Here is a 23653-nt window from a genome sequence, read left to right as displayed (position 1 = left end):
AGATGGTGGCTTCAGCGCATGCGCATTGTTGACTTGTAGCCCTTTTTTTCTTTTCTTTCTTTCTTACACTTTCTTAACAATCTGCATGGCGATACAGTCCAAGAAAGACGGCGCTATCACTCTTCAGCAGGGGTCCCCCTCGCTTTTGGTGAATGGTAAAAGCATACCAGACTATAAACTAACAAATTTTGTTATTCGACGTACATTTAACTGTGCCTCCTTTAGTCCCCCCGAAATTCAGTTATAATTTTTTTTTCTCTAGAAAAGAAACTGAATACTTAAGATAAAAATTCTATAATTTTCCCATTTCACCAAAAGCCAAAGAGATTCATTTTAAGGTTCTCAATGGAATATACCCTTCTGCTCATTTTCTATGTAAACGTTATAGATTTGAACAGAATAATTGCTCATTTTGTCACGAATTTGTTGAAAATACAGAGCACATATTCTATGAATGTATGTACACTAATGCCTTTTGGGAGGACCTACAACATTGGTTATCTAAACTTATTTATATTCCAGACTTTAAATTGGAAAATGTTATGTATGTTACGTGTGTACAGTGTACTATATAGCACTGACTGCACAACCATTGTTCCTAAAGCTGCCAGATTTGGACTCAAAGTAACAGTAGTTTAATTAAACTATTACAACCTGTTGGTACAAAATAACACCATAAAGAGGCATGACAGTCAAAAATGGTCATCGTATTTACAACAAAGCATGCTGGGAAACATGTAAAACACCCGTTCCGCAGCTGCAAACTCTTCCGGGTTAGAGTGGATCAAAAATCACTTTATTTACAAAGACGCTTAATTTAGGCAAAACATACACAATTTATTAATTTATGTTTGGAAAAACCGTGATAGCGTGAAGCCGCGAAATTTGAATTGCAATGTGGTGAGGGGCACCGGTCACTAGGTGTCAGTAATGTTACTGTAATGTTTGGTGAGACACAAACCTAAATAATCCCTAATAAAAAACACGTCGACTGTTGCGGGCCCACCCACACCAAGCTAAAACTCAACTTTAAACCCCCCAACATCACTTCCTGTCGCCCAACTGCTGCATGGTTTTGCACCGTATTCTGTACTGTACCTTTCTTTTTGCCATCTTCTTCATCTGCAGAATTAGCGAGCTGACTATTTGATTAAAGGAGGGAAGTTTACTTATTGTCTTCTCAATAACCCAGGTAGGCTATCGCATTATCCAGTAATAATCAAGTTTTGGAGTCCGACCCGTACAAGCCAGGACAGCTGGCATTGGCTCTGGTCTCCCACATTGAGGTAGAAAATGGATAGATGGACTAAAATGCATAAGAATCTTATACATTTTGAATGTTACTTTTAACACGGTGATTTCTGTAATGTTTCACTGTAAAATGTCAGTGAAAAAAAAACCCCACATTTTATTGTGTTAAGAAATGTCTGAGAGCCAGATGCCACATCTGGCTCCCGAGCCGCAGGTTCCCTACCCCTGGGCTAGCTGATCTGTAAATAGGAAGTGCAAAATTACCTTAATTTAGAACAAAACATATATGACTGCATATCTAGAGATCTCTTATATTAAGATCTGTATTTAGAAGGACGTAAACAGGTTTTCTATGCTCAAACTATGAAAATATTCCATTTATAAATAAGGAATTCTACTTTGCCGAAATTCACTTATCAAGGTTGGGTCTGCAACCAATTAACCAATTTTGGCAAAAGATATTTCCGCTCCCGATCCTTAGTGACACCCGTTTTATGTTATCAGATGGTATTTTATATGTTACGTCATGTTATTAGGATTGTCAAAAATAACGCATTGATGGCGGTAAGCCACACCTCTCTGTTATGATGGTAGATGGAGGCACCGTGTAGCGTCCCCACATCGTCACACAAAGGCTGAAGCTCCTTTTTAACTTTCTCCTGACCTGACCACGACAGCAGTGCAATTCCAACACCGTATACCTGTATGCATCTCCAACTCACAAACACATCTCTAGGGTTCTCGTCCTGGGAACACTTTATTTCAACACTATTCATTTATTATGTGTGTGTGTGTGTGTGTGGTGGAAATAAATAGAAAGACAAAGAAGAACAATAAGTGGATATTCTCATAGCTAAATTTGTGTGTGCTCGGAAATCCCAGGAAATGCATGTGAATTCAACTTGAATTACATGGTGTCTTTGAACACAACCCCTCATTGCTCACAGTGACATGGTTAAAGTGTGACTCAAATGTTTCCAACTATTAAAGAGACTTGTGTTTCTTTGAGCTTGATTTGTTTTAGCTCATTTGTTGCTGTAAAAATATACAAATAGGGTACATCTGTAATTCTGTCCTGTCATTTATATTTCTGTTGATAAAACACAGTAAAAACCGGCATATTTCCAACATATTTGCAAGTGGTGATTAATCGTGATTAATTAATTTGAAAACTAATTTGATTTAAACAATGTAATCATTTATCAGCCCAAGTTATTATGTTATTATGCTGTGGTGTGCTGGGCCTTCAGTGGCGGCTCAATTCACTACCACTATCCCGTGCAAATTACACAAACTATCAATAATATACAAAAATGCAATAAAACAATGCGCACCGTTAGAGAATTCAGGATGAATACATAATTCCCAAAGCAAGAAACCCAGTTAACACTTTCAAATAGATAATCTCTAAACAACTTCAAACCTACAACATCAACATCATCTGGAATGAATGTTTGTCTTTTTCGGGCTTTTAATGATAAAAACATTTGTTACTCGTGTAACGGTTTGACTTGGTGTAAGTTTTTTGGTCATGCCTGTTGAGCCGGGTGCATGGATGACGTCACGAAAAGGCAACTGCCATGGTTAGTGTGGTTGGCACATGTGGAGTTAAATAAACGGAGCCGACACGTCCTCTCCAAAGAGCACAAGTTTGCGAGATTTTGTCCTGTAAAGAGTGACTCCAGACGCCCTACACCTCGGACGCTACATTCAATTCAGTCTACTGTGATGTCATCACCACGCTATATACTACATTCATACTGGGTTGGACCACATCGAGGCATACAAGCGCTTCGAAAGTTAAGTCCAACTGAAGCCTTTCAAACTCATGGATCTGAGCTTTAGGACAAGATAAAAGGTATGTAGGATATAAATTCACTTTAATATCTATCTGCAGATGAAATTTCGTTAACATCTTTTACCCCGGAATTACTGTGTACATGCAATTTTGTAGTGTGGCGTGGAAATGAATACAGCATGCTGCACTGCGAGTGCGAGGCCTACATGAAAATCATCACACTTGATTTTCTTCTCTGGACTTTTTATCAAAAAAATGTAAATGGCTTCTCTGATGACTTTTAAAACAAATGTCACCGCCTAAGTTCTAATATATTTTGCAGTACGGTTGTACTTCCAAGGTCCGTGGGTCGATCACAGCTTTTGTCTTGACTCAATGTTAAAGCAAAGGGAAACAAAGGCACTATTCCCGGTATGAAATGTAATACTTGGGGTAGAGAAGTCAATGAGGAATCAAATTAAAGTTCAAGTTATGTTTTATCCGACAGAATTAATCACAGACATGATTTAATTCAACCGGTTAATTCATTCATTGTTAATTCAGCCTGAAGTGTCGGTTGCACTTTATTCAAATAAAATATGAACGCATTTGTCATTAATTGTTGTTTACTTATTTGTTCATACCCATAATTATATAATACCTGATTCCCCTTTCAAAAACAACAGGAATCTAGGAAACTTCACCTGCACTGTCTAGTATTCAGGTACTTATTTCACAGCCAGACTGGGTGAATTTTTGGCTAAAAATGTACTGAATTGATGTAAAGTTACTGAATCCTATCATTCTAAATGAACCAATATCGTCCTTGAATTGTATCGGCAACCACAAATCGTGATACGACTCAAATTATTATCAAAAAGAATCGTTACAGCCCTACAAAACAATGAACAACTCTGCGTTTGTGTCCTTCTTCATTACAGAACAGGATCAATTAAGTGCTGCACTGTTCATGTGATGCTTTTAAGCGTACTCTGTAATTTTGAGTGTTTGGGAATAGGCTTTCAGACGCCAACCAATCAGAGGGTGTAAAAATCCTGACGTTTCTGTATGCTTGCTAGCTGGCCCTGTGAGGCGAATCGGAAATCTGATTGGTTAAAGCAGGGATGTTCAAAGTGCGGCCTGAGGGCTGCGCTTATTTTTAATTAGGCCGCGGCACATTTTCAAAATCAAATTAAAACAAAGAAAAGCTCATAATGTCAGATAGCAATGTGAGAAGTCGTTTTTTTACACAACTTTTGTTTTTTTTTTAACAAGTAATACTGTTTTGCTTTTTTTCACTAGTATGTGTTCTTGTGTGTCTTATCAAAGATATCTTCCAAGAGAAACTTTTACCACAAACTGCGCAAGAAAAAGGTTTTTCTCCAGTATGTATTCTTGTGTGTCCATTTAAATTAATTTTTTGATAGAATCTTTTACCACACACTGTACAAGGAAACGGTTTCTCTCCAGTGTGTATTTTTGTGTGTTCTTTCAAATTTGACTTCTCAGTGAATCCTTTAGCACAAACTGAGCAGGAAAAAGGTTTCTCTCCAGTGTGTACTCTGGTGTGTGTTTTTAAATCACATTTTTGAGAGAATATTTTACCACACACCAAGCAAGGAAAAGGTTTCTCTCCAGTGTGCACTCTGGTGTGTTTTTTTAAAACACGTCTTTGAGAGAATCTTTTACCGCACACCGAGCAAGGAAAAGGTTTCTCTCCAGTGTGTACTCTCGTGTGTGTTTTTAAAAGACGTTTTTGAGAGAATCTTTTATCGCACACCGTGCAAGGAAAAGGTTTCTCTCCGGTGTGCATTCTCGTGTGTTCTTTCAAATGTGACTTGTGGATGAATCTTTTACCACAAACCGAGCAAGGAAAAGGTCTCTCTCCAGTGTGTATTCGTGTGTCTATTTAAATCTTCTTTTTGAGAGAACATTTTACCACAAACTAAACAGGAAAAAGGTTTCTCTCCTGTGTGTCGTTTCATGTGCGTTTTCAGATATCGCTTGTTAGCAAAAGTTTTATCACATTGAGAGCATTTCCAGCTGTCAGTGTGACTTGTCATACCAGCTTTAGAGTCTTCATCATCAGTGTGAGAAGAATGTAATGTTGTGTCGTCACTATCTGATAGTGGAGCTAAGAGGCTGTCTGTTTGTGCTCCACCACAGTGGTCTCCATTAGCTTCTGTTGTCATGTGATGAGTTGAGCTGCTGCTTGGACGCTCCAACTCTCTCTTCTCCTCACTTTGACCTTTGTCCTCATCATCTTCACTCTTCACAGGGACAACAATAACCTCCAGGCCTTCAAGCTCCTCCTGACTGATTCTGTGATCTTCCTCTTCCTCTTTAATACAGGGGGACTGTGGCTTTTCCTCTTCCTCTTTAATGTGAAGGGGTTGTGGCTTCTCCTCTTCCTGTTTAATGTGAGGTGGCTTTGGTTCCTCTTGCTCCATCCTGGAGTCCCACTCCTGCTCCTCAAGGTGAAGATGTTCTTCACTGACGTCTGCAGGACAAAATAAAACAAAGACATGCTTTTTAAATGTCTCTTGTGAGGTATTGTCCTCCTGCACACGCATAAGTTCTGATAATACTTCTGAGGATCTCATCAGTGTTCCACAGCAGTCAGGGTACCTCCAGCTGACACGTGGAGTAGTATAGGTTATAAATGTGGGAGAAAATCACCTCATGGTGTGTCCTAATGGGTTTACATAACAGTATGTATTTGTATGGCTAAGCTAACTCTTGTCAAAACCCATGTCTGTTGCTTCCTGTGCTATTACTTTTCGGACAAATACACCACATGGTGGCGCTGTTATTAAACCAAAAGGTTTGTGGCCAGAAGTCTGGCGGACATACAATTTCCCACACAGCTCAAAGCAGTCAACAAAACACCCACTGAGCTGCAGATAGCACCTCATGCTACCTAGCAGGTTAGTATTAGGCTGTAAAGTACCAGCGTGCATTGTGATTGGCAGGACTCAAGCAACAACCAAGTTGGACTGTATCTACATCACCAATCAAGTGTTAGGGCTGCTGCTATCGACTGTTATAGTAACAGAGTAATCTATCAATTAATCGAGTAATCAGATGAAACACACTTTGTACCCTGAATGTGGATTTTAGGGAAAATTGTTTAAAAACTTGAAATAACCTTTTCTGCTTGACATAACCTTTTGTTCTTATTAATGCAGATCAATTTAACACACACACACACACACACACACATTTAAAAAGATAGTAATTTAAACCTCTGGACTACTTCTCCCTAAATCAGACAACACCTGCTGGTTTCACATACATTGAAAACCCCCGTCCTGGTGGTTCAGCAGTCATCTATAAAAAGGACATTAAAGTTACTCCCATTTCTCTCTCTAATATTTACTCATTTGAATATGCTGCTTTCAAACTGTCCGGTCCCTCCCCCCTTGTCACTGCTGTCATTTACCCCCCCCCAAGCCAAATCTTTCTTTCCTCTCAGATTTCACAGACTTTTTTTTTTTTTTATCAATTTAATGCCATCTCATCATCTATCCTTCTGCTTGGTGATTTCAACTTTGACATTAATATTAACTCCAAACCTGCCACTGAATTCCTGGACCTTCTCAGCTGCTTCTCCATCACTCAGCAAGTCAATTTCCCCACCCACACTAGAGGTCATATCCTGGATCTGGTCTGCTCTACCGGTGTCACAATCCACAACCTCACCAGCCACAACCTATGCCATCACATATGACCTAAACATTCCACCTATTGTCCCCAAAACAAAACGTGAAATAACCTTCAGAAATCTCAAATTCATCAACCCTCCTGTCTTTTCTTCACTTCTCGCTACCAAACTTTCCGTCTCCCCTCCCCCACTGTCTGATGCCCCCCTCTGAACTGGTTACCTATTACACCCTCCTCCTGTATTGATGAACTGGCCCCTAAAAAAACAAATTGGTGTCCTTTACCCACACTGTCCCCTGGTACACCACTGAGCTCCACAACATGAAACACAACTTTCTCAAACTTAACAGTGACAAAACGGACATAACCATCATTGGTCCTAACAACATCACAGTTCTTAATGGAGTCCATGGTGGATAATCTTTCAACTCAGGTCACAAGACCATAAATATTTTCTAAAAAAAAAATAAAAAAAATAAAAACAAAGCAAAATGCAAACAAATGCAATCAGTGGCTCAAAAAATGTTGCATCATTATTTCATTGTGTGGTGAATATGCAGGTTACAACTTGGCCACAAGTGTTTTGGAATTGTTGGATTGTGTTTTTGCTCAGTTATTATTCATTTGCATGCGTCACCAAGTTTCATTTTCATTTCAGGGTCATGTGATTGTTGTTAAACGGTTTATACTACTTATCCTCCGCTTCTGTCTTGTTCTGAATCACATTTGCTATTTGTCCACATTTGGTGAAACTTTACGCAAGTAATATGTCGACCGACAGCACGGCCGTGCTGGAATGACGACACGTGTGCCTTCATCGAGCTACTGTGCACGCAGTAAATCGTCTAAATGTGCATCCCTTTGAAGAAATATTTCACATGAGTACAATGTTTTCACTTAATGTTATATTAGTGTATTTTGTCATTTACTATGTTTTAAGCTGCAAGGCGTAGTGTCAATACGTGTTTGTTTACACTACAAGCAATTAAACAATGACATATGCCACTTACTAGTAGAGATGGACCGATATAGGTTTTTCAGTACCGACACAGATACCGAGCTGTTAGCTGTTGCTCCAATGTATTTTTTTTTTTAAGGATGAGTGTTAATACGTCAAAGTTGCACGATGTTGAGCGTTCACAAATGAAAAGGCTAGTTGGGTATAGTTAGTATAATCGCCGTACCGGGAACTGCGACGGCTTGGGTTTTGTTGGCCTGCATCTGGAGCACAAAGAGCCACTGTCGCAGCATACCCCCTTGAGCTCTCTTAGGTTGATATGCAACCATGCCAAAAGAATATCAGCAAATGTAACTACAAGAACATCAGCGGGGGAAGCATGACGTAAGCAGGGAAGAGGAAATCCTGCTTTGTAGTACAGTACAGACACCTCGATATTCCTGAAGTGATTCAGGAATGGTATCGACTTATATCTTAACGATCATGTAATCCCATTAAATGTTGTTTTTCAGGCAGGTTATGGACCCTGGAGACTGGATTCTGTTCTACGTATATTTTCTTTAACGACTCGGCAACGTAACAACGTCATGTGTCATAGCTCGGCGGTGGGCGATAACAGCAAGCAATTTTTGTTATCGACCCGATAGTGTCAACAATGTAAGAATACAACAGCAAAAACACACGTGTGTGACTATAAACGCCGAAGACAATTGAAAAACAGCTTTCTCATCACGTCAGTATCGATCCGGCACTGACACGACCCCTTGACATCGGCACAATGGATATGTGGAGTACATAATGAAAATGGACATCCACGGGGGGGTAAAAACACATATTTATAAGTCGTGTTAATGAACAAATAGAAAGCTTATAGCAATGTGAAAGTAAGAGTTACACTGACCTGCTCTGTGTTGCATTACTTTATGCTTGTTGAGTACAGCCTCCAGTAGGTGACATTGTCGCTCGTTCCCGTCTTTTGTTCGAGAAAGTTCCTGCTGGTACCCCGCTGTCGTTCTTTCTCACACTACAAATATTTCTTCAAAAGACCGCCGCAGTTCGTCGCAAATTCACTCACGCTCGCAGTTTTTCTATTTTACACACACAGACGCGATCACGACACTTTGCACTCGCGCTCTGCGTTGGTAACTTCCGGTTTTCTTTGTTAGCAGCTAGCAAGCTAAGCTAGCCGGAGATGCGTCAAAGCTAATTGAGACGAGTTTATACTGAAATGAGAGACTCCGTCTCTCACTGTCACTTAACCTATGTGTCATTCATATTAAATGGGAAGGCTACCCATTAGTAATGGGTCCGGGAGCATCGGCGCATGTGTCGACCTCAAAAAGCAAAATACCGTCCGTGCACTTATAGCTTTAAAAAAAAAAAAAAAAGTCACGTGACCGAGACAGCAGCTGTTTGGCCTGTCTGTGAGGCGCCAAACTGTGTTTATTAGAGGAGTCTGCCTTCTGTCATCGGGTTGCAACGTCTCAGCAATAACAACAAATCTTTTGATGCACAATCATTCCATTCAATCCAGTGTGACACGGAGACTGAAAGAAAAGAAAGACTTTTCGTCGCGCGGGACCATTTTGATCAAAGTCATTTGGTTTTATTTCCTTATTTCATGCCTTTCTCTGAAACGCTAGCGCTAGGGTGTGTCATCTGGAAGGAAAGTAGTCAAGGAGACTTGGTGGTGGAATGAGGAGGTACAGGAGTGTATACAGAGAAAGAGGTTAGCTAAAAAGAAGTGGGACGCTGAGAGGACTGAGGAGTGTAGACAGGAGTACAGGGAGATGCAGCGTAAGGTGAAAGTAGGGGTAGCAAAGGCCAAACAAGGCGCTTATGATGACTTGTATGCTAGGTTGGATAGTAAGGAGGAGAGACTGATCTATACAGGTTGGCAAGACAGAGAGACAGAGATGGGAAGGACGTGCGGCAGGTTAAGGTGATCAAGGATAGGGATGGAAGTCTATTGACAAGTGCCAGTAGTGTGATGGGAAGACGGAAAGAGTACTCTGAAGAGCTGATGAACGTGGAAAATGAGAGACAAGAAAGACTAGAAGAGGTGACTTTTGTGGACCAGGAAGTAGCAAAGATTAATCAGGATGAAGTGAGGAGGGCATTGAAGAGGATGAAAGGGCGTCGGAAATGCCGTCGGTCCTGATGATATACTTGTAGAGGTTTGGAAGTGTCTAGGAGAGGTGGCAGTAGAGTTTCTGACTGGCTTGTTCAACAGGATCTTAGATCATGAAAAGATGCCTGAGGAATGGAGGAGAAGTGTGCTTGTGCCCAACAAGGGAGATGTGCAGAGCTGTGGCAACTACAGAGGAATAAAGCTGATGAGCCATACAATGAAGTTATGGGAAAGAGTAGTTGAAGCTAGACTAATTGCAGAAGTGAGCATTTGTGAGCAGCAGTATGGTTTCATGCCAAAAAAAAGAGTACTACAGACACAGTATTTGCTTTGAGGATGTTGATAGAGAAGTACAGAGAAGGCCAGATGGAGCTGCATTGTGTTTTTGTAGATGTGGAGAAAGCTTATGACAGGGTGCCCAGAGAGGAACTGTGCTATTGTATGAGGAAGTCTGGAGTGGCAGAGAAGTATGTTAGAGTGGTACAGGACATGTATGAGGACTGTAAGACAGTGGGGAGGTGTGCTGTAGGTCTGACAGAGGAGTTCAAGGTGGAGGTGGGACTGCATCAGGGACCAGCTCTGAGCCCCTTCTTGTTCGCTATGGTGATGGACAGACTGACAGGCGAGGTTAGACAGGAATCTCCATGGACTATGATGTTTGCAGATGACATTGTGATCTGCAGTGAGAGCAGGGAACAGGTGGAGGAGAAGCTAGAGAGGTGGAGGTTTGCCCTGGAAAGGAGAGGAATGAAGGTTAGCCTCAGTAAGACAGAGTACATGTGTGTGAATGAGAGGGACCCAAGTGGAAGAGTGAGCTTACAGGGAGAAGAGATCAAGAAGGTGGAGGATTTTAAGTACTTAGGGTCAACAGTCCAGAGCAATGGAGAGTGTGGAAAAGAGGTGAAGAAGCGGGTGGAGAAAAGTGTCAGGTGTGATGTGTGATAGAAGAGTTCCAGCTAAAATGAAAGGAAAGGTGTACAAAACTGTGGTGAGACCAGCATGTTGTTTGGTCTAGAGACAGTGTCAATGAGGAAAAGACAGGAGACAGAGCTGGAGGTAGCAGAGATGAAGATGCTGAGGTTCTCTCTGGGAGTGACCAGGAAGGATAAGATCAGGAATGAGTACATCAGAGGGATAGCACATGTTAGAGGTTTTGGAGATAAAGTCAGAGAGGCCAGACTGAGATGGTTTGGACATGTCCAGAGGAGAGATAGGGAATATGTAGGTAGAAGGATGCCGAGTTTGGAACTGCTAGGCAGGACGCCTAGAGGAAAACCAAAGAGGAGGTTTATGGATGTAGTGAAAGGACATGAAGGTAGTTGGTGTGAGAGAAGAGGATGCAGAAGACAGGGTTAGATGGAGGCAATTGATTCGCTGTGGCGACCCCTGAAGGGAAAAGCCCAAAGGAAAAGAAAAAGATGCCGTTTCTCTGAAACAGTTCATCTCCTCTTGAGCTGACAGAATTCATCTACATTTCAGTGACTCTTAGATGAAAATGTGTTTTATTTTCTTCCGGTTAAACGCGGTATTTTTTGTACTGAATTGTCCAACTAAAGAAAAGCACCTCATCAATACACACAGATAAGAGAATATGAATCGGAGCCTCTCGACTATATTGTCTGCAATCAGGAGTGGACTGGGACAAAATGTTGGCTATGAACTTCATGGTTCAGGCCGGGCCAGCCCCATCCCACATTACGAACGTATACATACATCTAAAGACACTCCCTATGGTAAGGATAGAACGTGCACCCTCTGCCTTGCAAGGTAGCAGCACGTACCCCTTCACCATCAGAGGCTGTCGACGCAGTTGATGTGTCACGGCAGTGATGCACACCCTTTAACATCCAGCAGGTATCAGTTTGAGCAACATAGAGACACAGTATCATACAGAATGTACCGCAAACGTTTCACAGGCCTCATCTACCCATCACTGCTACCCATAAATGACTGTACTGGCTTTTGCTTTGTGCGCATTGTTGATTTGTAGCTTTTAGTGGCGCATCCGCCAGGGAAAGAATGGAATTTTGCTTTGTTATGATACAATAGGAGGCTATTTTGATGTAGAATTGTTACTGTTAAATAGGCTGTAAATAATACATATACAATTTTAGCTTCATTTATTTAAATAATAAATATAATAAATGTTTCTGTCACATTATATTGGCGACATGCTCAAACTGAAACTGGCAGGCGCCATGGTCCAACTCCGATAGGCATGGGTTGCGCACTGAGCTGAGAGGAGGTGCTCGCGGCAGCCTTACCGTGGGTTCCGGCCCTGTATTTTTTTAACACACTTGTAAAAATGTATGTTATTTTTTAACAATAACTTTCCTTACAATCAAAATGGCAACACAAGATGGAGCAATCATGGTATAAGAACATGGGAGCAAATTCTGCCCTGTATTTGATCAGGAAATGTGCAAATTCAGGGATTTTTTTTCTCAAGAAAATGGTGAAAAACGATTACAATCATACAGAAAATACATTTAGCACGGGTCAATGAATATTCAATATTAATAATTATTTTATGTTGTCGTTATCCGTTTTTTTATTGACAGGTGAGGTAGAGCCTCCCAACTGCACATCACTGGTTGTACTGTATGTTATACTTAATATCTTACTGTTACATGTTTTTATGTAATATTTGATGTTATCATGTCAAATTATGTTGTATGTAATGTTATTTCATTGGGATGTCATAAGTTCTCCCAACATGAAAAAGTGACAGGGTTAAAACAGTCTCGTGGGCACTAGGCCTGGGACGATAATAAATAATTATACAATAAATGAAAATGAACTTGATCATTTTGCCGGCCTCGATATATTGACATGTGCGTCTGTTTTCCTTGTCTCTCGCCTCCAAACAGGCAGGAAAAGCGTTCACGCTGTGCATTGGTTTCAGCACCTTGGCACGTTTGTTCAATACAACAACGGCATGAGTGAGCTTTTTGTCTCGGTGGGTGGAGGTGTGGCCGGTAGCATACACACAGAGTGCAGAAGAGTATAGCCTCATAAGGAGCAATGCAAGGTCACAACATAGTAGAAATTAAATTAGTAGATTGTGATATACTGTCAATTTTTTCCATTGTATTTTTCTTAAAATAATGTTAAAATGTCGTCTTGTTCCGTAACCCCAATCTCGTGTATCTTCTCGACTTGTGAACGGATTATCTCGAGACACCCTTATTATTTTTATCATGTTATGTTGCATTTAATCTGTTATTTTATTATGTCATATGCTGTGATATGTTATTTTACATGTTATGTCATGTTATTTGTTATGCTGTGGCGTGTGGTACATTTGGTACCTGGGCCTTTAGTGGGGACTTAAACGACCCGATACACCTCTCAATACTACCACTATCACGTCAAAATTATACAAACCATCAATAATGTACAAAAATGCAATATAATAATGAATGGTATTACAGAATTGGGGATGAATACCATTATTCCTAAAGCAAGAAACCCAGTTAACCTTTTATCGTCATATACATCATAACTGAACCAACTCCAAACATCCACACTACAATATCACCGAGAGCAGTCGAGAATCAATATTTACATAATAACATGACAAAAACATTGTTTAGTATGCAATTTATTGCAAACTAAGCATTAAGCTAAAATAGGCTGTCCATTAGCTGGTCAAAAGTTCAAGACAAACAGCCTTTAAATGCCAAATCTTGGCAAAAATTAGGATTTAATGTCATTTCTGTCAGGTATTCACACTATCATGATCGCTTGATGACAAAGGCAAAAAAGCTTTCACTCTTTGAACACAGATTGTTGAGCTGCATAAGCAAGGCCCCTCACAGCGTGATGGCATCTGCGAGAGAAGGGTTTTAAGAAGAAAAAACATCTTCAAAGGCTTTGTCTCTTTTCCACACCACAAAATTCCCCGTTTGGAATTTGCACGAGAGCACCAAACATGGGACATTGAAAGTGGATCAAAGTTTTATTGTCAGATACCTTGATGGATCCTGATGGCTTCCAATGTTACTGGCATGACAAGGAGATCCCACTTGAGATGTTCTCCACACGGCACAGCAGAGGGGGCGCCATCATGATCTGGGCTGCTTTTTCCTTCAGTGGAACAATGGAGCTTCTTGCCATCCTTTATCCTATCGAGTACTTTCACCTTCTCCTGAACGGTAAAGCCTTTTCCTTTGGCGCTTAGTTTTGTCGCAGACGGTGTAGAAAAGGCAGCACATTTCGAAGCCATTGTGGAGTTTACATAAAAGTTGTCAGAAATCACTCACAACAGCAAAGATACTTTCCGCTGTGTAACAACAATGTAGGACGTACATATAGGAGACACATGTGGATGGATGTTGCATAAGTTTGAGTCGTGCCGTGGATACTGAACAATAACCTCCTGTACTGTATAGTACGTGTATCGAGACATTCTTTTTTCATTCATTTAGCATTTGTTATGCATGAAAATGCTTTATTTAGGCAAAGAATACATACAATTTGCTGAAATACGCATATTTTGACTAATAATAGGCCACAGTCAACCACGAAACAGCCAATAATTTATTTCTGAAAAACCACGACATAGCGAGGGAGTGATACTCGAACCGTGATATTGCGAGGGATTACTGTTGTTGATATAATTCAGAATTCACAATTCAATATGGCAATAAAGATAATTACATAATGACAGTATTATATATACAGTGTTGACATTGCACTGTTGTTGATGTGTTCAAGTGCCTCCATCTGCAGTCATAACAGAGGTGTGGTTTGACATGATGCGCATGCGTTAATTACACTAATAATGTAATTAATTAAATACATTAGTTAACGCTATTAACGTGCCAGTTTTGACAGCCCTATTTTTTTTTTTTTTTTGCTAGTGTGTGTTCTTGTGAGTCTTATCAATGATTTCCCACAAAGGAAACATTTACAACAAACTGTGCAGGAAAACGGTTTCGCTCAAGTGTGTTTTTTTATGTGTCGTTTCAAATTTGACTTCTCAGCGAATGCTTTAGCACAAACTGAGCAGGAAAAGGGTTTCTCTCCGGTGTGTACTTTTGTGTGGACTCTTAACGCACCTATGTGACAGAATCTTTTACCACACACAGTGCAAGGAAAAGGTTTCTCTCCAGTGTGTACTCTAGTGTGTACTCTTAACGCACTTCTGTGATTGAATCTTTTACCGCACACAGTGCAAGGAAAAGGTCTCTCTCCAGTGTGTACTCTCGTGTGTTCTGTTAAAGCACCTTTGTGATTGAAAATTTTACCACACACTGTGCAAGGAAAAGGTTGCTCTCCAGTGTGTAGTCTTGTGTGTATTTTTAAACTAGATTTGTCACTGAATCTTTTACCACACACCGTGCAAGGAAAAGGTTTCTCTCCAGTGTGTATACTTGTGTGTATTTTTAAACCACCTTTTTGAGTGAATCTTTTACCACACACCGAGCAAAGAAAAGGTTTCTCTCCAGTGTGTACTTGTGTGTGTGTCTTTAAACTATCTTCGTGAGAGAATGTTTTACCACACACGATGCAAGGAAATTGTTTCTCGTCCATGTGCATTTGTGTGTGTTCTTTAAAATGTGACTTCTCAATGCCTTTACCGCAAACCGAGCAGGGATAATGTGTGTGTAAGTCTGTGTGTCTTTTTAAAGAAAATTTTCGAGTGAATGTTTTACCACACACCGAGCAAGGAAAACCTTTCTGACCTTTGTCCTCATCATCGTCACTCCTCACAGGGTTAACAACTGGAAACTCCTCCATGCCATCAAGCTCCTCTTGACTGATACTGTGATCATTCTCTTCCTCTCCAATATACGGGGGCTGTGGCTCCTCCTTTTCCTCTTTATTGTGAGGGGGCTGTGGCTCCTCCTCTTCCTCTTTAAAACTGGGGGGACATGGCTCTTCCTCTTTAATGTGAAGGGGCTGTTGCTCCTCCTTTTCATCTTTAATGTGAGGTGGCTGCGGTTCCCCCTGCTCCATCCTGGAGTTCCACGCCCGCTGCTCAGAGGGAAGATGTTCTTCACTGATGTCTGCAGGACACAAGAAGACAAATACAGGCTTTATAAAAGTCCAGCTTTCGTCACATGAGGCATTGTCCTTGTCCTACACCAGCACAGGTTCTGTGCTGGTGATAACAGTGAAAGGTTATCTTCCGCATTAGACATCAAGAAAATAATGCTTCTATCATGGCTATTTGTATTCTTGCACCAAATTAGTCTGCATGAATACATTCTTACGTACGTGCCCTCCAAAGGTTCGCTGCACAGTTTGGCAAATTGTGATCTCCATAGCCAAGCCCCCGGGCTTCAAAGTTGGGCATTGAGTCTCGAGCATCGATCGGAACCGGGACAAACATTCAGATTCTCCCGGGATCGTACACATTTTTAAGTTTCGATGCCGGTCTGCCGACCGGAAAAACTGACTGTGGACACCAACTTAGAAGAAAACGGCGAGTGTCAACAAAGAAGCAGCTCAAAAGGTTGGCTTAACTTCCTTAAAAAAAAAAAAAAAGAGTGGTCGGCTCAGTGCAACATTTGAAACACAATGATATCATGCAAAGGAGGGGGCACGACCAACATAATTTTCCACCCACGGATTCTTGGTGTAGAAATAACAAGAATCCTCCGTCTTTGACGCGCTACGGTCAAACTTCCTCTAAGCAGTCATAACCAGGGAAGGCAAACAATAAATGACGTCTGTCTCATGCCAATGTAGCCGAGGGTTTCAGGACGCCTGCTGATGTCGTGGAAGTTTGGTGTAAATAAATGATGGGAGCCACGACAGCAAGATGCAAGTTTATTCATCTACACACAGCGCGTCTTTCAGCAACAGTCAAGAGACCTTCTCAACCCATCCAACACACTTAAAATAAGAGCGCTGTGCACCACATCCTGTTTACTTGTGGTAACAATGGTGCAATAAAAAATAGCTTACACCACCACTGAGGCAGGAAACAAAGTATACTAGTGCTAATATGGTAGCTCAACTCAAATATCCAGCTAACAGTTAGCTGGGTGTACTTTTCATCGACACCCGTAGAACCTTTTACACGTTGTTTGATGTTCTGTACCCAGGTGAGTGCATGTTTACGTGCAACAGCATATGTGAGAATGTTTTTTCACGAGTTTTCAAAAGTCAATATCTTTTGTCAAAGTCCACTCCTGTGGAAATAAATTTTGTAACATTTATATTCAAGTTGAATGATTTGATATTTATATACTGGCTGAAAATCGTTGATAAAGAGTCCATACCATTAAAAAAATGAGTGGAAAAGTTCAGACATATCCAAAAACTCTGGTTAGTGCCCTCATTTAAACCATGCACACTTTCATGCCTCTGCCTCTTAAAAGCATCGGAATGAAGAGTCATTCAGAACCAGAATCGAAACAAGGAATCGAAACCAAAATCGTTAAGATTGAAACGATGCCCAGCCCTACCGGGCTTCCAGGTTGATGGTATCCGCTGGCTGTGCGACCGGATGTTGCCACACTTCACCGCCCTCCATGGAGCATCGCTGGACATGCTTCCAGGAGAAACAGGGTGGAGAGGGGCCGGGGACACCTCACCTGTCTGCCTTTGAGCCCTCATGGGGCAGCAGGGGCAGGGAGGCAGGCCGAGGAGCACCACAAGACTGCGAGGGGCAAATGCGATCGTTTCACAATTTCAAATCCAGTGGAATCTTGGATAGCGTCGTTGATCCGCTCCAGAGGGTGTGACTCTAACCAATATGGACGCTAACTGAATCAATTTTTCCAATCAGAAATAATGTAAATCCAATTAATCTGGTCCAGATAGCCTAAAATGTTAACACAAAACACCTCATGCTACCAAGTAGACTAGGATTACATTGTAAAGTGATACACTTGTCAACAACACACTTTCCCCATTTGTGGTCGAGCATATAATAAGGCATTAGCTGCCAAAATAGACTTTTACCTTGTTGTCCAGCTCCGTCTGACGGTGCAAACACTGCACCACATTGTCGGGCGTCTTGATTTTGAAATGATTCCAAACTTTTGACAGCTTCTGTCACTTCCTGTTGGCCCGTTCCTCTCTTCCTCCCTCGTCGTCGTTTTCCTTGGCGCCATCTCTCTCCATCGCCACTCTCCACTGTTCCCCGCCACACACACCAAAACACTCGGTTAGCATGAAAATGTATGAAACACAGTGTAGTACGCAATGGAGCAGAAAGTCTGCCATGTTGGTAAGAAAGTGAGCTGGGCGAGGCTAGGCGGAAAATAAAAAAATATGCGTAGTGTGTACACTTTGATGAAATGAATGTTACGTTATTTATTGAACAGATTGAAATATATGTAAATGTACAGTCGTCCTTCGCCACATCGCACTTCAAATACCAATTTTTCAAAGATAAATCAGTTAAATACGGTCTATTTATTAAAAAAATGCATATTTAAGCAAATTTGATGTAGGTTTTGCCGAAATTAAGCATTTTCAAGCATTAAACAGCTAAATGAACTAAAATACACATACAAGGCACTAAGAAGACGTATTCAAATTGTGAATGCAGTATTCTACACTAGTCACTGGGACTCAGTAATGTTACTGTAATGTCCAGTGAGACAAGCACCAGACTTGATCACCGGAACAACAGGCTTTTATTGCAGGTTTAAAAGACTTAAATCTTAGAACAAAAAGCACTCCGAGAGCACAGACCAGTGCCATAGTCCCCCCATATTGTCATTTACATCATAAATATTAGTCCTACATCTATTTTATCTACATATTTAGATTCATTGACCATGAAAACATACACAGACGCATTAGTTCAGTAGTTATTCACAAAAATCTAATTTTCCGTAATGGTTTTTTTTTCCTGGATCTAGCGGCATAGCTTTTGAAGATACAACAAACCCGTTGGCACACTCCAGATTCCAGTGTCTTAGCTGTACATAATGGTGTTTGTTGCGTGCAACAAATCCATTCAGAACTTTTCAAGTTATTTTGAACACAAACAAACATATAAACAGCAAAAACATAACCTCCTTGGCGGAGGTTATAATGGGAATAACAATAACCCCAATAACACGGGACACTGTTGCGGCAAATTGAACATATACTGTATGTACATCAAGCCTTCAATCATGTTTTTTTAAAAATGAATGAATTAATAAATCATAACATATTCAAATTCAGTATTCTACACTGGTCGCTAAGTGTCAGAAATGTCACTGTAATGTTCAATGAGACAAGCACCAGACTTGCTCACCACTTTTATCGCAGGTGTCAATGAGCTTAATCACAACATAACGCTAATAACAATAATCATAATAACACAGACTACTGTTGCGGCTGTAACCCATGCCAAGCTAAAACTCAACTCAGAAACCCCGACGTCACTTCCTGTCCTGCCCACACATCCGGATCACATTTACCGAGACTAGGCCGGTCGCGATAACAAATTTTGCGGACGATAATTGTCCTACAAATTCTAACCGACAAACCACATTATTGTCAACACTATTTTGAGACGCTTTCTTCATTAATGATAACATATCCCAAATAAAAGCGAGTGCACCGGATCAAAAAGCAATAAACTTTTAATTCTCAAGAGTACTTAACATTGTAATTGGAATGTCAGGAACGTTTAAATAAATTTAACAAACAACAGCAGGACCGCATAATATCAGGACTGCTTCACGGATGCAGGAAGTGGTGGTGGTGGTGACAAGGCGTACCCATGCGGGAACAAAGCGTGTCACGTGTGCTGTTGTCGTGCACTAGAGGTAAACGCTACTTGACAAGGTGTAAATAAGTCGTGTGACAGCGTGGTCAGTTCGTGTTGGTGGCTTGTTTTGTCTGAGGTTGAGAATTGACAGAAGCTCTCACATAGCTGTCCTCGGCTATGCCTGGCGGCCACTAGCGGCTCGTAGCCAAATTTCAACTCGCAGTTCAAAGTAAAAAATCAGCCCAGAGACGGCTTGCTTAAAAAAAAAAAAAAAAAAAAAATCAGTTGCCAAGGTACCACTATATAAATGGCAAAAAAGAAACACAATCATTGTTTCAGTACCTTCCCGCTTCTCTCTGTCAAGTCGATGACGACATAGTCCGTGACAATTCCAATCACAGTGACACTAGAAACAAATAACTTTGGTCTCGTTGCGAGAGACTATCTAACAGGTCTTTGGCGATAAATTTGCCAATCAAAATACACCTTTCTTTCTCCATTTATAGTCAATATTTGCTCCCACTTGTAGCTCCAAGGTGACTGATGCTTTCCTCAAACTACGCCGTCGGCCGATGGTCAAACAGGACGTGCACACGTTAACCGCGTGTCTAAAAAATAGTGCCGTTCAAGGAAACTTCCTTTGACAGCTCTACTTGAAACGGCTTATTTTCTGTTATTATGTCTGCTATATTGCATAACACGAATGTAAAGTTGACTCAAGGGGTATTATTTCATGCCCAGGGGGCTCTAGTAATGTTAAAAACTGAATTTAGAAGGTCGTATGCAGATTTTCTATGCTTCAACTACGAAAAAACTTCATTTATAAATAAGGAATCCTACTTTGCAGAAATTCACTTATCACAGTAATGTAATGTCATGTCTCACCAATGTAACATTACTGACACCTAGTGGCCAGAGCATACATATATCTTGTCTTTCAGTATTTTTTGACTAATAATAGGTCATAGTCAACCATGAAATAGCAATCATTGCCTTGTAATTCAAACATTACAAATGATTTTTGAAGGTAAACAAAAAAAAGTACCTTTGCAGGGACCTCCTCGCTGATTTTGTGTCACAACAATCTTTGATGGAGGCCCGATTTTTACTGCAACCGGGGTTCCAGCATCTGTATATGCAGCTTTGAGCTGTTTTGAGTAAACAGATGAACAACATTCACTGATAGTGTGGTCATGAGCAGTTACTAAATAATAATACATGGTTACTGCATACACGTATACATTAGTTTTCAACACTTTTCAACACAAGAATAAGTCCCTTCGGAAGCCAGAACCGCCCCCGCTTAAGCGTCTGATATAACACATATTAAAAAATGGGCCACACAAGGTATGTTGTTTGACTGGCAGTGATTGACACTGACAGATCCATGCAGAGACTGCAAGATGCAAGACGAGTGAGCAGTAATTGGGGAAAATAACTGATGACTGTTTATGATGAAGGTCTCTCTTTAGCTAGCCTTGAAATTTGGCCTAAAAACAGATATTATTCTTCTAAGATTTGTAGAAAAAATGTGGATGTACTTACTGCCGCCTTGGCACGCTTTTCCAGGGTCGAGCTTCTTCTGGGTTTTTGACTTTTCCTGTGTGTCCTGTCATCTGCGTTAGGCCTTGTGTTTACACTCGCAGATGCCGGTTTGGGTCGAGGAAAGATAGTCGGGACGGCTGATGGTAGAAGCACCTTTTGGAAATACACAGGCAGTCCCAAACTTTCCTTTATCCGGGGCACGTTGTCAAAACAACCGTCCTCAAAATGCGCCGAACACAATACCGAAGAATCTGACGGTGTCCATTTTACTCGTGTTTGGAGCACTTGCTTGGTCCACTGATTGCGGCGAATGGGGTCTTTTGGAAATGTGAAGAGGCTTACTCCGTTTGCTCGAGTGTTCGAGCAATAGCCTGCCACACAGCGATCGGGCATGATGTCAAAAAAACATGTAACAGAAAGTCATCAAAAAATGTGCCACAAAAATGTAAAAACACAGCATTCCGTGTGTAATCCAGAGAGGATGTGTTCCCGTCGTGACGTCACTTCCTCCTCCTCATTCGACCTGTTCTTTTTCCAATGGCACAAAATTTAAAACAGGGTAAACATGTCAATACTCCAGTACACGTCTAACACAGGCAATATGCCTTGCAATGTTATTCTGCACGGAAAAACTAACAAAATGAACATGAAACATGTATGTATCATTCATGGTGCAAAAAACCCCCAACATGAATGTTTTTTTATGTTATAAGACGCGCCTGTAAGTCAATAGCTTCCATCTATCCATGTTCTATACCGCTTGTCCTCTTTAGTGTCGCGGGTAAGCTGGAGGCTATCCCAGCTGTTGTTAAATAAGGTATAATAGCATGAGATAATGTCACACGTGTATTAAGACACAAACCACAACGCTCCATTTTACCCATCCGCATGCACTGATCCACATTTTCCACTTCTGATCCGATACCTGAGTTTGGATATCCAGGTAGACCAGAGCTCTGTTACCTTTAATATGCAATCACGGCAAAAGAATATCAGCAAGCGCAACACCTGCAAATCCTGCTTTGTAGTACAATGGTGGGCGGTTTGATTTTCTGGAAGTGTTAATGAGATTTATTATATTGTAACGATCATATATTCCCTTGACATCTTTATTTTCCTATCAAGGTATGAAAAAACCTTGGAGATTCATTTCACGTCTTCATGTAGTACTAAAGTTGACGGTCAAATGTCAGGAAAAAGTATCGAATTGAATAATATGGAATTGGAATATGGAATATTGAAATATGTCAATTTCTCTTGGAGATAAATAAAGTACCTATCTATCTATCTATCTATCTATCTATCTAATTTCGATCTGCATCTAAGAGTAGAAACATTTGAAAAGCGTGAAAACCGCCCACGGGAGGGCAAAAAGTCAACCCCCGTCGGTGGTGAGTATTGCGGAGTTTAAAGGCTTTTGAGCACCTTGAGTCGCCATTTTGCCTAGCCGCCACTACATTATCGATAAAAAAAATATAGCCGCCATGTGGACAATTTGACGATGTATAAATAACAATACCAACAAAGCAACAATACAACAACATAAACACACGTGTGAATATAATCACACAAGAGAAGTGAAAAATAGTTATCTCATTACGCTAGTATCGATTCGACAGTGGTACGATCCCTTGATATCGGCACGATGGCCATGTAGCGCACATACCGAAAACGGACATTCACGGAGAAAACATTTTTATAAGTAGTGTTGGTGCACAAATAAAAGGCTTATAAGTATGTGAAAGTAAGAGTTGAACTAACCTGCTCAGGGTAACATAACTTGATGCTTCTGAATAAAGCGTCCAGTAGTTAATGTTGTCGCTCGTTCTCCTCTTTTGTTCGATAAAGTTCCTCCTCGTGCTCTGCTCTCGTTCTTTCTCACACTACAAATAATCTTGTTCTGTCGCTTCACTTCTGTGTCGCTCACGTTAAATACTTTAAATAATTATTAATTGTATTCTTCTCGGAAGGCTACCCAGAAATGGAACGTATTTCCAAGATGGCGGCCTACGTGCGCATGCGCAGTGTTGCTTCGTGACGCATCATTTCGGTAAGTCATCACATTTTGTTTTTTGAAGATACATGATGGGGCTATTTTGATTCCGAATTGTTCAAACAGTACGCGCATAAAACGTGTATTAATTTTAGTTTCAATTTAAATTATTTTATTGATATTGTAGCGACGGTAGCTTTCTAATCTCCCGAGACCTCACAACAAGCCATGCAACAGAGGGAGACATCGGAACATCTTTATAAGTAAAGCTTAACCAAATGTTGAACATTACAAGAAGCCCTTGGCCGAAACGATGCTTTGCGGCGTTGTCAGTGACGTCACTTCCTGGATAACTTACCACACGTTCCAAAGCATTGGAGCACTACCGTCACGAAGGTATGTGAATTGTCTCCAGTATATGTGCCCCGTGATTGGCTGGCGACCAGGGTGGACCCCGCCTCTCGCCTGAAAAGACTGCTGTGTGTGTGGATGTACATGCTGTGTTGTTCCTAGGAGAAAAGCCAAATTCTTAAGAGAAAAAAGAAAAAGTCGCATTCTAACGAGAAAAAAGTCACAATTTTACGACAATAAACTTGTACTATTATGAAGAAATTTTTTTTTTTAGAAATATTAAAGAAAATATATATTTTTTTAAATTCATAATA

General features: G+C 40.8%; 1 pseudogene; it reads right to left on the bottom strand.

The window, feature by feature from the left end:
* Positions 1-402: 402 nt before the first annotated feature.
* On the bottom strand, positions 403-23248 carry LOC129192632 (zinc finger protein 383-like; annotated as a pseudogene).
* Positions 23249-23653: the final 405 nt, after the last annotated feature.

Source organism: Dunckerocampus dactyliophorus, chromosome 1 (genome assembly GCF_027744805.1).
Source record: "Dunckerocampus dactyliophorus isolate RoL2022-P2 chromosome 1, RoL_Ddac_1.1, whole genome shotgun sequence".
In the NCBI taxonomy this organism is placed as follows: Eukaryota; Metazoa; Chordata; class Actinopteri; order Syngnathiformes; family Syngnathidae; genus Dunckerocampus; species Dunckerocampus dactyliophorus.
Note: the sequence above shows the minus strand (reverse complement) of the source record. Positions and strands in the feature narration are given on the sequence as shown.